A 13,258-nucleotide genomic window follows, 5' to 3' on the forward strand; every position below is an offset into this window, starting at 1 on the left:
AATAGTTTCATCCTTTAATTTGTAAAATATGAGAATAATATAGTATAATATTAAAATTAGCAAAGAATGGATCATTTACCCTCCATCTCTGAATTTTTCAGTTTATTATTTACAGTATGAACATAGTCTAATCCAATATTATATAGGTTTAGTTTTTCAGTTTGTTATCTTACACTACATACAACCTAGCCAACACACACACACATGCACAATTTAAAAAAAAAAAAAAAAAGAATTATACAGTGATGTTCAAAAGCTAAGAATGAACTACATTTTTTACCTGTATATGAAAAATTTTTCATTACTACAGCAAAATGTGGACATAAATTTATTGCCAGCATACTAATAAATTATATTACACAAAAAAAATTTCCAGGACCTAGTTAAGGAATTGAGGTACAATGCATACAGAAAACTATGCAAAGAGACATTTCAGTATAGAATATGTCCACTCCTAACTGTAGTACAGCTCTCACAATGTCATACCATGCATAGTACTAAGTGATTCAGGAGTTGTTGAGGCAAACTAGCCCACTCTTCCTTCAGAGCAAGGATAAAGCCTTGGTTGTTTTCTTGAGGGGAATTTCAAGCAGCAATGCATCTCCATATTGGGTCTCAAATGTGTTATATGAGGTTGAGATCTGGAGAGTGTGCTGGCCACTCAATTTGATTAATATCCTCGGTCTCCAGAAGTATCTCCACTACTCATGTACGATGCGGTGTGGCACTGTCATCCATAAAAATTAATTCTTCGCCTACAGCACCACGGAACAATCAAACATGATGTTGAAGAACTTTGTTGCAATATTGTTTACCAGTCATAGTCCCCTTTTCCAGAAATTGTAGCTTAGTATGTCCATTAAGCATAATGCCTCCCCATACCATTGACCCCAGCACCACCAATAACTGCTCCTTTCAAGAACATTCCCACGATGATAAGCAGTACTACTTTCATGCCAGATCAAGCTATCTAGAATCAGAGGAAAGACTAAAACAACTCATCTGTAAAGAGTACATTAGGCCATTGGTGTCTTGTCCAATTTTTATGGACAAGACACCAATACAACACCACTGAAAATGTGCTCTACAATGAGCTGTGGATAAAGGGATGCAGACTACAGGCCTTTGGGCATATAAGCATACTTGTTGCAGATGCACAGTTTGTTGAGATATCCACGTATCTGTGCTTGAATTGAGCTGACATGCAAGCTGACCTGCCATGCTGCGTTGATTATGTTTTGCTGTTATAACCAAAAATCTGTCTTTATGCTCTATGGTAGAGCAAATGTGACCTCTTACAAACTTCTGGAACATATTCCATTTGTTTGAAATGCTGCCTGGATACCATGTTACGTGAGAGTCCAAATTCTCTGGATATATCAGTAATATTTCTCTCAGAAATATCAATAATTTTGCAGTCTTCAAGCTTTTTAGTAATTCTTCCCTGGATGAAGAATTACAATTTGCTAATTTCAGCCTTTTACTTTTTATCCTGTTCAGTGCTACCACATGACCCCTTTGCGTGCAATTTAAACATGTGCCTTCTTTTGACTTGAAATCATCATTTATACAAATTGCTACAAGCTGATTCATCTGTATTTGCAGTTGTAATATTGAGAAATAGCATTCATCCTTAGGTTTTGGACACCAGTGTATGATATATTTGCTTTTACATTTCTTCCCTTTCCAAAAATTAATATGTTGGCTTACTAAAAATTCCTCTTACACAGCTGCAAAAAGAAGAACACTTCATCTGTTGGAATGAAATTAATTCATGTACATAATTTTTGGTATGTGAAGTATTCTGAAAATCAGTTTGATGAGAATAGTAGGATGTTTTAATAACATGACCTGTTCTTACAGTGGAAATTGAAAGTAAAATAATGACTAAGTTTTCACCGATTTCATATGAATGAGAAATACATATACTAGAAAACATATAGTTGTCAGTTCTCCTCTTGGCAACAGTCTCTTTTGCCACTGAACAACCTTTACCCACCAGTTCACAGTCTCATGTCCTTTGGCACTACAATGGTGCCAACTGGGAAGACCTCTGTGACTTCTGTTCCTCTTTCCCATAGTCTGACTATTGCTTCATTTCTTCTGTTCCAAACACCTGTTCTGACCAAATAACAGAAATCATCCTCACAGGAATGAAGGCTTTTATTCCTCATTCCACTCCAAATTCGCAGCCACTATCCAAGTCTTGGTTCTCAAAAAAAAAGTATGCCAATGCTGTAAAGGGAAAAAACCTCTGCTTACCACAAATGGCTCAAGACCAAAACTCCAGCTGCTCACTCTGCCTGTACCGCAGCACACAACATTTGTAAAAGAATTATCACAAGTCCAAGTCAGACTTTGAAAAGGCCAATAATGCAAACTTGCCTTACCTCATCCCCAAATGGCATTCGCTCTTTCTGGTCCCTTGCCAAGGCCATTGGGTGCAACTTCTGCCCACCCAGGTTTCCACCAATCTCATATCTGGATGGTACTGTAGTTCATCATCATCATACGTATCAAGGATTTAGGCCTAGCATGGCCTGTTCCAGCCTTAGAAGTTATCGTTGAATCGTTTAAGAGGACGTCCTTGTTTTCTTTTTTCCTAGTGGCTTGTACTTTAAGACTTGTTTTGGTAATCTTTCTGTTTTCATTCTTTGGACGTGTTCCATCCATTTATGTTTATATTTTTTAAATTTTTTCTATTACTGGTTCTTGGTTTAGTTCTTTCATAATATCTTCGTTTCTTTTGTGATCAAATAGGGTATACTTTGCAGTTTTTCTCATAAACTTCATTTCTGCTGTTATTAATCTTTGTTTGTCTTTTTGTTTTATTGTCCAGATTTCGCTTCCATACATTAAGACCGGTAGGGCTAATGTATTGTATACTTTTAGCCTGGTTTGTTTTTGAACTAGGTTTGATTTAAATATAGAGTTGATTACACCTGTTATTTTTAAATATTTTGCAATTTTTACATTTATGTCTTTTTCATTTTCATATGTGATCATACATCCTAGGTAGTTAAATGAATTCATCTGTTCTAAGATCTTGTTATCTATTACTATTTTAGTTCTTGATGGATCTTGTCCTTTAAAGGCCATAGTTTTTGATTTTTCCGTTGATATTATCATACCATAATCTTTGGATATCGCATTTAGATTTAAAATAGCTTTCTGTAAGTTATCTTCAGAATTTGTAATTATTATTTGGTCGTCTGCAAAGAGGAGAGCATTTAAGTTAACTGTAGGTGAAAGTTTAATTCCTTGATGTAAATTTTTACTCCATTTTATTATTTCATTTAAGTAGATATTAAAGAGAGTTGCTGAGAGGGGACATCCCTGTTGGACCCCTTGGTTTATCTCTCTGGTATATGATAGTTCGTGATTTAATCTTATTTGTATTTGATTATTTTCATATATACTTGTGAAAGCTTTTAGGATATTATTTGGTATTTGTCTTTCTTTTAATATGTTAAATAATATGTTTCTTTTAACTTTGTCAAATTCTTTTTCAAAGTCAATAAATGCAATATGTGTTTCTAAATTATATTCTCTTCTTTTCTCTATTATTAATTTTAGGCAAAAGGCTGGGTCTATACATGATCGTCCTTTTCTAAATCCATTCTGTACTTCTAGAATGAAGTTTTTGGAATATTTCATTAGTTTGTTATTTAAGATTCTACTATATATTTTGTAACAGGAATTTAGTATACTGATATCTCTATAGTTTTTAGGGTCATCTCTATTACCTTTCTTAAAGATAGGAATCACAATTGCTTTTTTCCATTCTATTGGGGGTATTCCAGTTGAGTAAATTTTATTTAAAAATAATAAGAGTCTTTCTTTGAATTTTGTTCCTGCGTATTTATATAGTTCTGAACCTAGCTTATCTTCTCGGGGTGATTTTCCGTTTCTTATTTCTTTCAGGCTGATTTCTAATTCTTCTTCAGTTATTTCCTTTTCATTTTCGTTAATTGTTTGCCAGTTGTCTTTTTTAAAATATTTGTCTGTCCACAGTTCTGTGTAGTAATTTAGAAATTCTTCTAATTTCAATTCAGTTTTTAATTTTATGTTTTCTTTGGTATCTGCATTTAGGTGTTTCAAAATCTTATATACATTGGGTCTTATTTTATATAAATCATGTTCTAAATTAGAAACAAATTTATTCCATGATGCCCTGTCTTTTTCTGACTTCTCTTTTAGCTATGGCTCTTATTCTTTTATAATCTATTTCATCTTCTAATCTTTTACTGCTTAACCATTTGTGATAGGCTTCTTTTTTTCTTTTTGATTATTTCTTTGATTGTATCATCCCAGATCTTCAATTTTTTTCTTCTATTGAATTTTTTGGTCTTTCCTAAGCTTTCATTTGCTGCTGCATTGAGTATCGTTTTTGTATTAAGCCATTCTATTTCTTCATTTTGTTTTATTTTATCTAGATATTGGTTAATTCTTTGTTCATATAGCCATTGTACATTTGTGTCATTCAATAGTCTAGTTTTATAAACAAATGTTTCAATTTTTCTTTCTGTTCTTGTTACTTGTAGCCATTTAGGTGGTAATCTTAATTTTATTTTAACAAGGAAGTGGTCACTGCTTATTTCATATCCTCTGTGAACTCTAACATCTAGTGAACATTTTGATGTCTTTTCATTTAATATGAAGTAATCTAATATTGATTTCCATCCTCTTGCTGCCCAAGTATATTTATGTATGTCTTTATGTTTATAGAAGGAATTCATTATTTTTAGGTTATTATAAACTACAAAGTCAATCAATTTATTACCATTTCTGTTTAGAGTGTGTTCTCCATGTATTCCTATATTATTATTTAAAATTTAATATTATTAATATAAAAATGATTACATAATTTTCGTGTTTCCAATTCTTGCATTTAAGTCTCCTGCTAAAATTATGTAATCATTTTTATTATTTTATTATATATGTTTTGTAGCTTAAGGGATGCTTAAGGGTCAAAGCTGTATAACTGGGAGGAGACTTCCACATGGCCTTTAAAGGAATGCGGAGAACCGACCAGGGCTTCTGACCTAATGTCCAATCCTCACCTTCTCGTGGTGCACCCTGTTGGGTATCTACTTGGATACTGAACGAACGAGGATGGGCTGGCAATTTGGGATTTAGCCGACCAAATTGTATTCTTATTGGTTAAACCAAAATATAGAATGATGGTACAACATGACAAAATTTCATGCCGGCTGGGTCGTCGCCCGGTTAAACAAGGCCTCCGTTGTTTTTGCCAGGGAACCAGGGCAAACAGCGAAAAGTCAGCTACTGGAACAAATCTGAAAACAAACCCCAACTCAACATCACCAGAGTTAAAGATCGGTACTATCAACGTAAGAAGCCTGAATGGCAAAGAAATGGAGCTAGCTGAGGAATTAGATAAGTAACAGATCGACATAATAGGGGTGACTGAAACAAAAAAGACCAAAACTGTTGAGATCGTTCTGAGCAATAAATACAAAATGTTATATTCAGGCAATGACAATCAAGGAAAAGAAGGAGTAGCCATAGTATTCAACACAAAATACAAGGCTAATCTTCTTGAATGGCAGTCAGTCTCAAGTAGAGTAATGTGGGCAAATATGAGAATGGGGAACTGGACAATGAGACTTCTGTGTGCCTATGGTCCCACAGAAGGTTCTACTAAGGTAGAAGTGGAGGAATTTTTTGAGGCTTTAGAAAAAGCAACTGACACAATGAAAAAGGAAAAGTTGATTCTTGTTGGGGATCTAAATAGCAGAGTAGGAAATGATTGTGAGACATACAAAAATATTTTGGGAAAATTTGGAGAAAAGAGCAAAGCTAATAATAATGGCAAATATCTGTTGGATTTCTGCTCAGGACATGGGACTGGTTATTACTAACACCATGTTCCAACATAAAAATGTGCACAAACTCACATGGAGAGAAGAGACTAGGAATAAGAAAAGTCTCATTGACTATGTTATTGTTGATAGTGATGTTTTCTCCCTGGTGCAGGACACCAGAGTGTACAGAGGATTTGAAATTGGAAGTGATCACTATTTAGTCGTGAGCAGGATAAAATTGAATTTCATATTGAAAAGAATAACATGTATGAAAGTTTTAAAGCGAATAAAAGTTGAGCAGCTCTCAGATGTGAACTGTAGACTAAAATACACAAAGATTATTGAAGAAAAAATGAAAGAGTTTGAGAACAGGAATCAAACCTTGGAGATTCAGGAGAAACTCTGAAGAAAACATTGATTGATTCTGCCAGAGAGGCATGTGAGGTTGTCTGAAAGGATAAACAAATCAGAACTCCCTGGTGGACACAGGAAGTTAAAGAGGCAGTGAAGGAAAAGAAGAAAGCATACCAAAAGTTCCTGTCAAATAAGTCAGCTTGTGCTCTTAGAGAATATAGAGACAAATGCAAGAATGCTAAACACTGTTTAAAACTAGCTAAACAAAAGTCATGGGAGGACTTTGGCAAGAATATAGAAAATAAATATCAAGAAGGTGGCAAAATATTCTGGAGGTTGTTGAAGAAGCTTAAGAATGGAGGAAAGAGTGCTGTAAAAGGAATTAGAGATGATAAAGGTGATATGAAAACAGGAGAAAAAGATATCCTTGAAGTATGGGGTAATTACTTTGAAAAACTGCTAAATGAAACAAGCAGTGATGACAGCACAGTGGTAAAAAAACACTGACCAGGCATGCAGTCAGGAATACATATCCATACTTGAAGTAGAAAAAGCCATCAAAGGCTTGAAATGTGGAAAGGCAGCAGGAGTAGATGATATTCGACCAGAAATGCTGAAGTATGGTGGTATAAGAGTCTTACAGTGGCTGCACTGCATAGTTCAGAAAGCCTGGACAGAGGGACGAATTCCTGATGATTGGAGTAGAGCTCTCATAGTACCCATATATAAAAAGGGAAATAAAACTGCATGTGAGAATTACAGAGGTATTTCTCTACTGAGTGTTCCTGGCAAGATCTATGCAAGTATACTTGAGAAACGGTTGAGAAGAATTGTGGAAGAAAAGCTTGGTGAAGAACAAGCTGGATTCAGGCCAAATAGAGGCTATCAGGATCAGATCTTCACTTTACGACAAATAGTCGAGAAAGCATGGGAATATAACAAAGATCTGTATTTAAGTTTTGTCGATCTGGAAAAGGCATATGAAAAGGTGCCAAGAGAGAGAGAGAAGCTATTCAATACGCTGCAGTTATATGGTGTCAATGGGGCATTATATCAAGCAATACTTTGTCTTTATTTGAATTGTAAGTCAGCACTTAGAATTGAAGGAAGTACAGGAAGATTGGTTTAATGTTAAATCTGGTGTGAGACAAGGATGTACATTATCCCCTCTGTTATTCATTATCTATATGGATCACATTATGAAGAAAAGTGGTATTAAACATGATATCAAAATTGGAGATGTGAATGTCAGCTTTTTGCTTTATGTGGATGATGTTATACTTCTAAATAAATCTGCTACAAGTCTGCAAGATTCTCTGACTAAATTGAATAGCTGTTGTAATAGATGTGGTATAATCCCCTCTGTTATTCATTATCTATATGGATCACATTATGAAGGAAAGTGGTATTAAACATGATATCAAAATTGGAGATGTGAATGTCAGCTCTTTGCTTTATGTGGATGATGTTATACTTCTAAATGAATCTGCTACAAGTGTGCAAGATTCTCTGACTAAATTGAATAGCTGTTGTAATAGATGTGGTATGAAGGTCAGCAATAAAAAGACAAAGACAATGAAAATAGGTAGAATCATTGAAAATGTCAACTGTGTTGTGAATGGAGAACCTGTGGAATAAGTAAAACATTTCAGCTATTTAGGCACGATTTTTACTGAAGATGATAAATTAAATGTAGAAATAGACAACAGAATTAGCAAAGCTGGAATGGTGGGAAGTCAATTGAATAAATTCATATAGAATAAGAGAGAAATTAGTCGGAACACTAAATTAGCTGTATACAAGACAGTGTTCAAACCAGTTTTAACTTATGGATCTGAGAGCTGGGTCAGAAGTAAAACACTTGACCAAATACTAGAGACCGCAGATATGAGAGTCCTGAGAAAGATTAGAGGCGTGAACAGATGGCATCAATGGCAATATCATATTAAAAACGAGGATATTAGGAAAGAACTTGACATTGTCTGCATCCAGGAAGGTGTTAGCAGAGCTAATCTCCGGTGGTATGGTCACTTAAACAGAATGGGTGAGGAAAGATTAGCAAAACAAGTGTTCTCTGCCAGGTTGGCAGCAAAACGACCCAGAGGAAGACCAAGATATAGGTGGATTGATACGGTACAAAGTGCCTTAGATGATAGAAATATAAGATCTGATAATGTTGGAGTCTTGACAAGTAACAGACTGATTTGGAGGAAAATTGTAGATAGGAAATTAATAATGATGTAATTTTATTCATGTAGTACTATCATATCCTGTACACCCCTTGAGGGTACATGGCAGGAATTTGATGCTGATGATGATGATGTTTTGTAGCTGATTATAAAAATCAATATTATCCTGTTCTCTTCCTTCTTCTGGGGCATATAAACCAATTATTGTTAAATAGCCTCTATCCATTTTTATTCTAGCTTCTATTATTCTTTCATTTTATAATTTATAATGTTTTAACTGTTTTGAAAGGGAATTATGAATCCAAATCATGACTCCTGCTTGTGCTCTTTGGTCTCTGTCGACTCCACTGTATATCACATTAAAATTTTCAGTTCTCATAGTTCCTTTTAATTTCTTTTTTGTTTCAGTGATTACTGCTATTTTAAAATTTCTTTCATTTAATAACTGGTCTAATTCTATTTCTTTATATGCTATTCCTCTTACATTCCAGTTTGCTATGTGTATTATATTTTGTCGTTTCCATTTTCGTTTTCCCTTTTCCATTCCAGGGTCGTTTCCCATAGATTCAATCCGATTATCTTTTTCTGTCAGCTTATAAGTATGGTTATGTTCTCCATGTCAGGGGACTAGCTTGACAATGGAATAGTTCAGTGGTAGGGCTGCTACCTTAAGGCTTCTTAACTCGCCTTCTTCCGAATTTAAACCCATAGGAGGAATAGGGTATGTTGAAGGGGAAAGGGTAGATTATAGAAGAAATATAGTAAATTTTATAGATAGGACATAGTTGTAAGGCCAGAAATGAAAAGACCCCATGGCCCTCGAGTACTCTAATAGCACAAGGGTCATAAAGTAAGAAGAGTTGGCTGATAAGGCCTTATAGGAAAGATTAAAGTAAGTGGGTCTTCCTCAAAGTAGAAGAAGGAGAGGATAGATCCAGCTAGGGGTTCAATGGGAGTTCCGCTTCCCTTACAGTCAAGATGATTGCCCTTATGGCCCTGTTGGTCCACGAGTCCTTATTCAGTATATTCGGACCACCCCACCATATATATATACACACACACACACGCTCATGTATACACATGCACACACACACATGGTGGGCTCCCCCATCCGCCACCCAGGGGACGCGCTCTCTAGGGGTTACAGGGTCCCCTGAGAGTGCGTCAAGAGGAAATATTTTTGTTAATTCACTTCCTTCAACAATAACAAATGAATTAAGGCAATGTTTGCAAGGAGATCTACTGTGAATTGAGAGTGGTGAAATCCATTAATTAGTGACTGGTGAGTGAGTTTGCAGGTGAGGAATTGATTGTCCATTTAGTAGAACTGGGGGTGAGTGGAGGGACATAGCCTGTGGCTATCTTTTATGTCCTTTCTTTGGGGTTTGAATATAAACTTGTTTCTGTGCTGTACCTGATGAGTGTGAAAGATTGTAAAGAAGATACAGAAGGATGGTAATTCTGGAGCACAAGATTTAAGCACTATTTTGTGGGGCGGATGCTATCAGTATCTGAAGACCTGTTGTTATCCAAAATATTCAGGATTTTTCTGATGTCTTTGTGATGAAAAATTAGAAGCAATGAGCAATTCTATAAAGTGGTATTTTGCCTTGATTTTTTGTGCAGGAGTTGGAGAAGAATGATACTGGGAAGTCAGCCTTATTATGTCACAATAGTACCATCTGCATGTGCAAAGGGTGGAAACATGGTTAGTTGTGATTAGTGGCCTGTGAGAGACCAAAAGACTCAACTGCCATTTCAGCTGGAATGCAAGTACAGAAAATTCGCACATTTTCCATGGCCCTTGCAAAGCTTGATTTGAACTTTCTATACTCTTTTTGCAGCTATTGTGTGTTACAGTGTAGGCTGAGTGAAACGCTAAAGTTTCGATTTTGAATCTGTTTGTGATATGCTGAATTGTTTTTTTTTTTATTGACTGCCTTAGTTAGCTTCTTTGGAAAACCAAGGATTTGAATAGTGGTTTTTGGTGGAAATGGGAATGAAGGTTTTCATTCTATGGTATTTGTGTGGCAATATATATTTATCAAGAGAAGTGGACAGGATTATCTGATATTCTGGTGGACTTGTGGGTGATTTGTGAAAGATGCATCAAATATTTCTGTATCTCTTCCACTGTATTTACTATAATTAGAGAAGGAAAACTGATCTTATGAACAATGTTTGCAAAAAGATGGCTTCACTGTTTGGGTATTTGGTCTGTAGATAATCAAGCTGCAAAAACAAATAATGAGCAAGAAGATCAAAGTTATCAGAATTTGTAGATGGATGCAATGAATGCAAATGAATGGGACATTCATTTGCATTCATTCTTGAGCAGATCTCTGACGTGGGCAGAGATCTAGCTCAGAAATTCTTGAGCAGGTCTAGCCTAGCTTGGCTAATCCTAGTTGTTTCTTTTCCTCTTTATGCAACCTTAGCAGAACAACCTTAGCAGTGTTTCTCACTGCTAAGGTTGTTCTGGTTGTTCCAAAAATATGCCTTTGTAGTCTGATATAAAAATGCACTATGCATTGAGTGGCATTCAAAAACTTCATCTTCTCACTTAGCCAACACTATATCCTGAAACAAATGTGAAAAAATTATCAACAAATCCAAAGCTTTATGTTAGCCAAATGCAATAAGCATGCATCTTGCTCAACTGGCAGTCAAGCCTTCCAGTTCCTTACTAGGACTGTGGACATAACTTCTGTCCTTCCTTTTTTTTTCTTTCTTTTTTTTTCCAACCTCTCTCACATCCTGAATACCATGATAACATCACCTGCAAATAAGGGACCTTTTGGAATCAGTCTTTTCAGCTGGTTCTTCTACAGATGACAAGGTACACTTAGGAAAATCACCTCCTACAATACTACAAACTGCTCTTAAACACTGATCTTACCATTCTCAAGCAGGGTAAAGATAGTGAATTTCAGACTTTCAAAACATTCCTGTTTTATCTGGAATAAAAGACTCTACTTCGCTCTCTCTCACATTTTGATAATGTTCTGATTTCTAGTTAATTATAACAGATAAGAAATTATATTCTTGTTTTAATCCTCTACCTAAGTATAAGCAAACAAAAGTGTGTGCATAAAGTATCTTCACAACTAGGCTACTTTATACAGAGAATGCCGATTTCACATCAATTGCCCTAGTATCCCATAATGTAAAGCATACTTCCTTTTGAACATGTATATTGCTATGCATTATGGGAAGGGTTTACCCAGACCACCTTCAACCTTTTATTGAGATCGCCTCAATAGGATCCAGTTAAGATCAGTTTCCCTTCTTGGGATGACTTTCACATCTAGCCTAGCCTGTAATCTCCTCAGACTCCAAAAAGTTGATTTTCATTGAAAACACTGCTTCTCTCTTGCTTAACTCCTAATACTTTGTAAATCCCAAAGCTGAGCAGCCTAAAAATATTTGTTCTTAATTTGAGTTGAGCATCTAGAACCACCCTAACAACACTTAAATGTTTACAGAAGATTGCAGCCTGCCTAATATGTGCCCTCTGCCCCTCTCTCATTGTGTTGCTCCATTGAACTGGCCACTACCATTCCTCCACTTTTCTTTAATCATTTAAGGACATGAGCAGCTACTGGTCAACATCCACACTCAGTTTGACTCCATACATAATGAATTAACTTCTCATCTTGTTCCTTCATTCCATCTAACTCTGTTCTTTGGAACAGCCTACCCCATACTGTTTTTTTTCCCAGTGAATACAACCCCCAACTTTTCAAGAACTTGTTAATAGATTCCTTCTTTATCCTGAACCACTTATTCACACACCACAGCACTAGTGTGCTACAGGTCTTGTGACTTCTCGTGTGGGGTTAATAAATAAAAAAGTTAAATACAAAAGTTAGTTTTTCCAGTTTGTCCATGCTTCCTGGGGAGAACAGCAGGGTCTCTGTATAATCAGGTATTATCTGTTTGTTAGACCATCTTAATATACGAGGGTGGTCTGAAAAGTTCTTGGTCTCAAACATAGATGGCAACACTATCGACAAGATTTTTTTTTCTAAGTTGGTACATCTGTCATAAGCATCCATGTGAAATTGCAAATCATTCTATCAAGTAGTTTGTTTTATATAGCTGTCTGAAGCAAAAGTGTTGTCTGTATCCCTTGAAATGGATAAAATTGAGTATCATACGATTATAAAATTCTTTGTAAAAGAAAGTTTAAAATGGCAACAGAAATTCATTCAAAGTTCATAAAAGTTTATGGGCATCTTCTCCTTTATTTTCGACAATTAAGAAATAGGTTGCCAAGTTTAAACGTGGCTGTACCAGCCTTGAAGATGATCCACATGAAGGATGTCCAAAAAGTGTAACAACACCAGAAATCGATCAAGTGCATGATATGGTATGGGATGACCGCTGAGTCAAAGTGCATGAAATTTCTGAGACTATAGGCATTTCAAAAGAACATGTAGGATATATTTTGCATGAAGAATTGCAAATGAAAAAGCTTTGCTCAAGATGGGTGCTGTGCTTGCTCACAGCAGATCAAAAACGTACTCGCATGAAAATCTCTGAACAATGCTTGGAGTGTTTTAACAAGAATAAAACTGATTTTGTGCATCGATTTATTACTATGGATGAGACTTGGATTCACCATTACACACCAGAATCCAAACAGCAGTCAAAACAGTGGACAGAAACCGGTTGTTCAGTGCCAAAAAAGACAAAGTCATTTAATGGCATTGGTGTTTTGAGATGCTAAAGGCATTTTGTTTATTAATTATCTTGAAAAGGGTAAAGCAATAACCGGGGAATATTATTCCGGTCTTTTAACCAGACTAGACGAAAAAATTCGTGAGAAAAGACCCTGGTTGCAGAAGAAAAAAATCATCCTTCAGGACAATGCACTTGCCCACA

The 13,258-nt window shown here is 35.6% G+C and overlaps 1 protein-coding gene across 3 annotated transcripts in view; it reads left to right on the plus strand.

The window, feature by feature from the left end:
* The window catches only part of S6k (Ribosomal protein S6 kinase), a 366,025-nt gene that overhangs the window by 148,774 nt on the left and 203,993 nt on the right, over positions 1–13,258 (plus strand). The gene's annotated exons all lie outside the window — the stretch shown is intronic.

Source organism: Typopeltis vanoorti, chromosome 11, assembly GCF_054136105.1.
Source record: "Typopeltis vanoorti isolate ZY-2024b chromosome 11, IOZ_Tvanoo_1.0, whole genome shotgun sequence".
NCBI classification, from domain to species: Eukaryota; Metazoa; Arthropoda; class Arachnida; order Uropygi; family Thelyphonidae; genus Typopeltis; species Typopeltis vanoorti.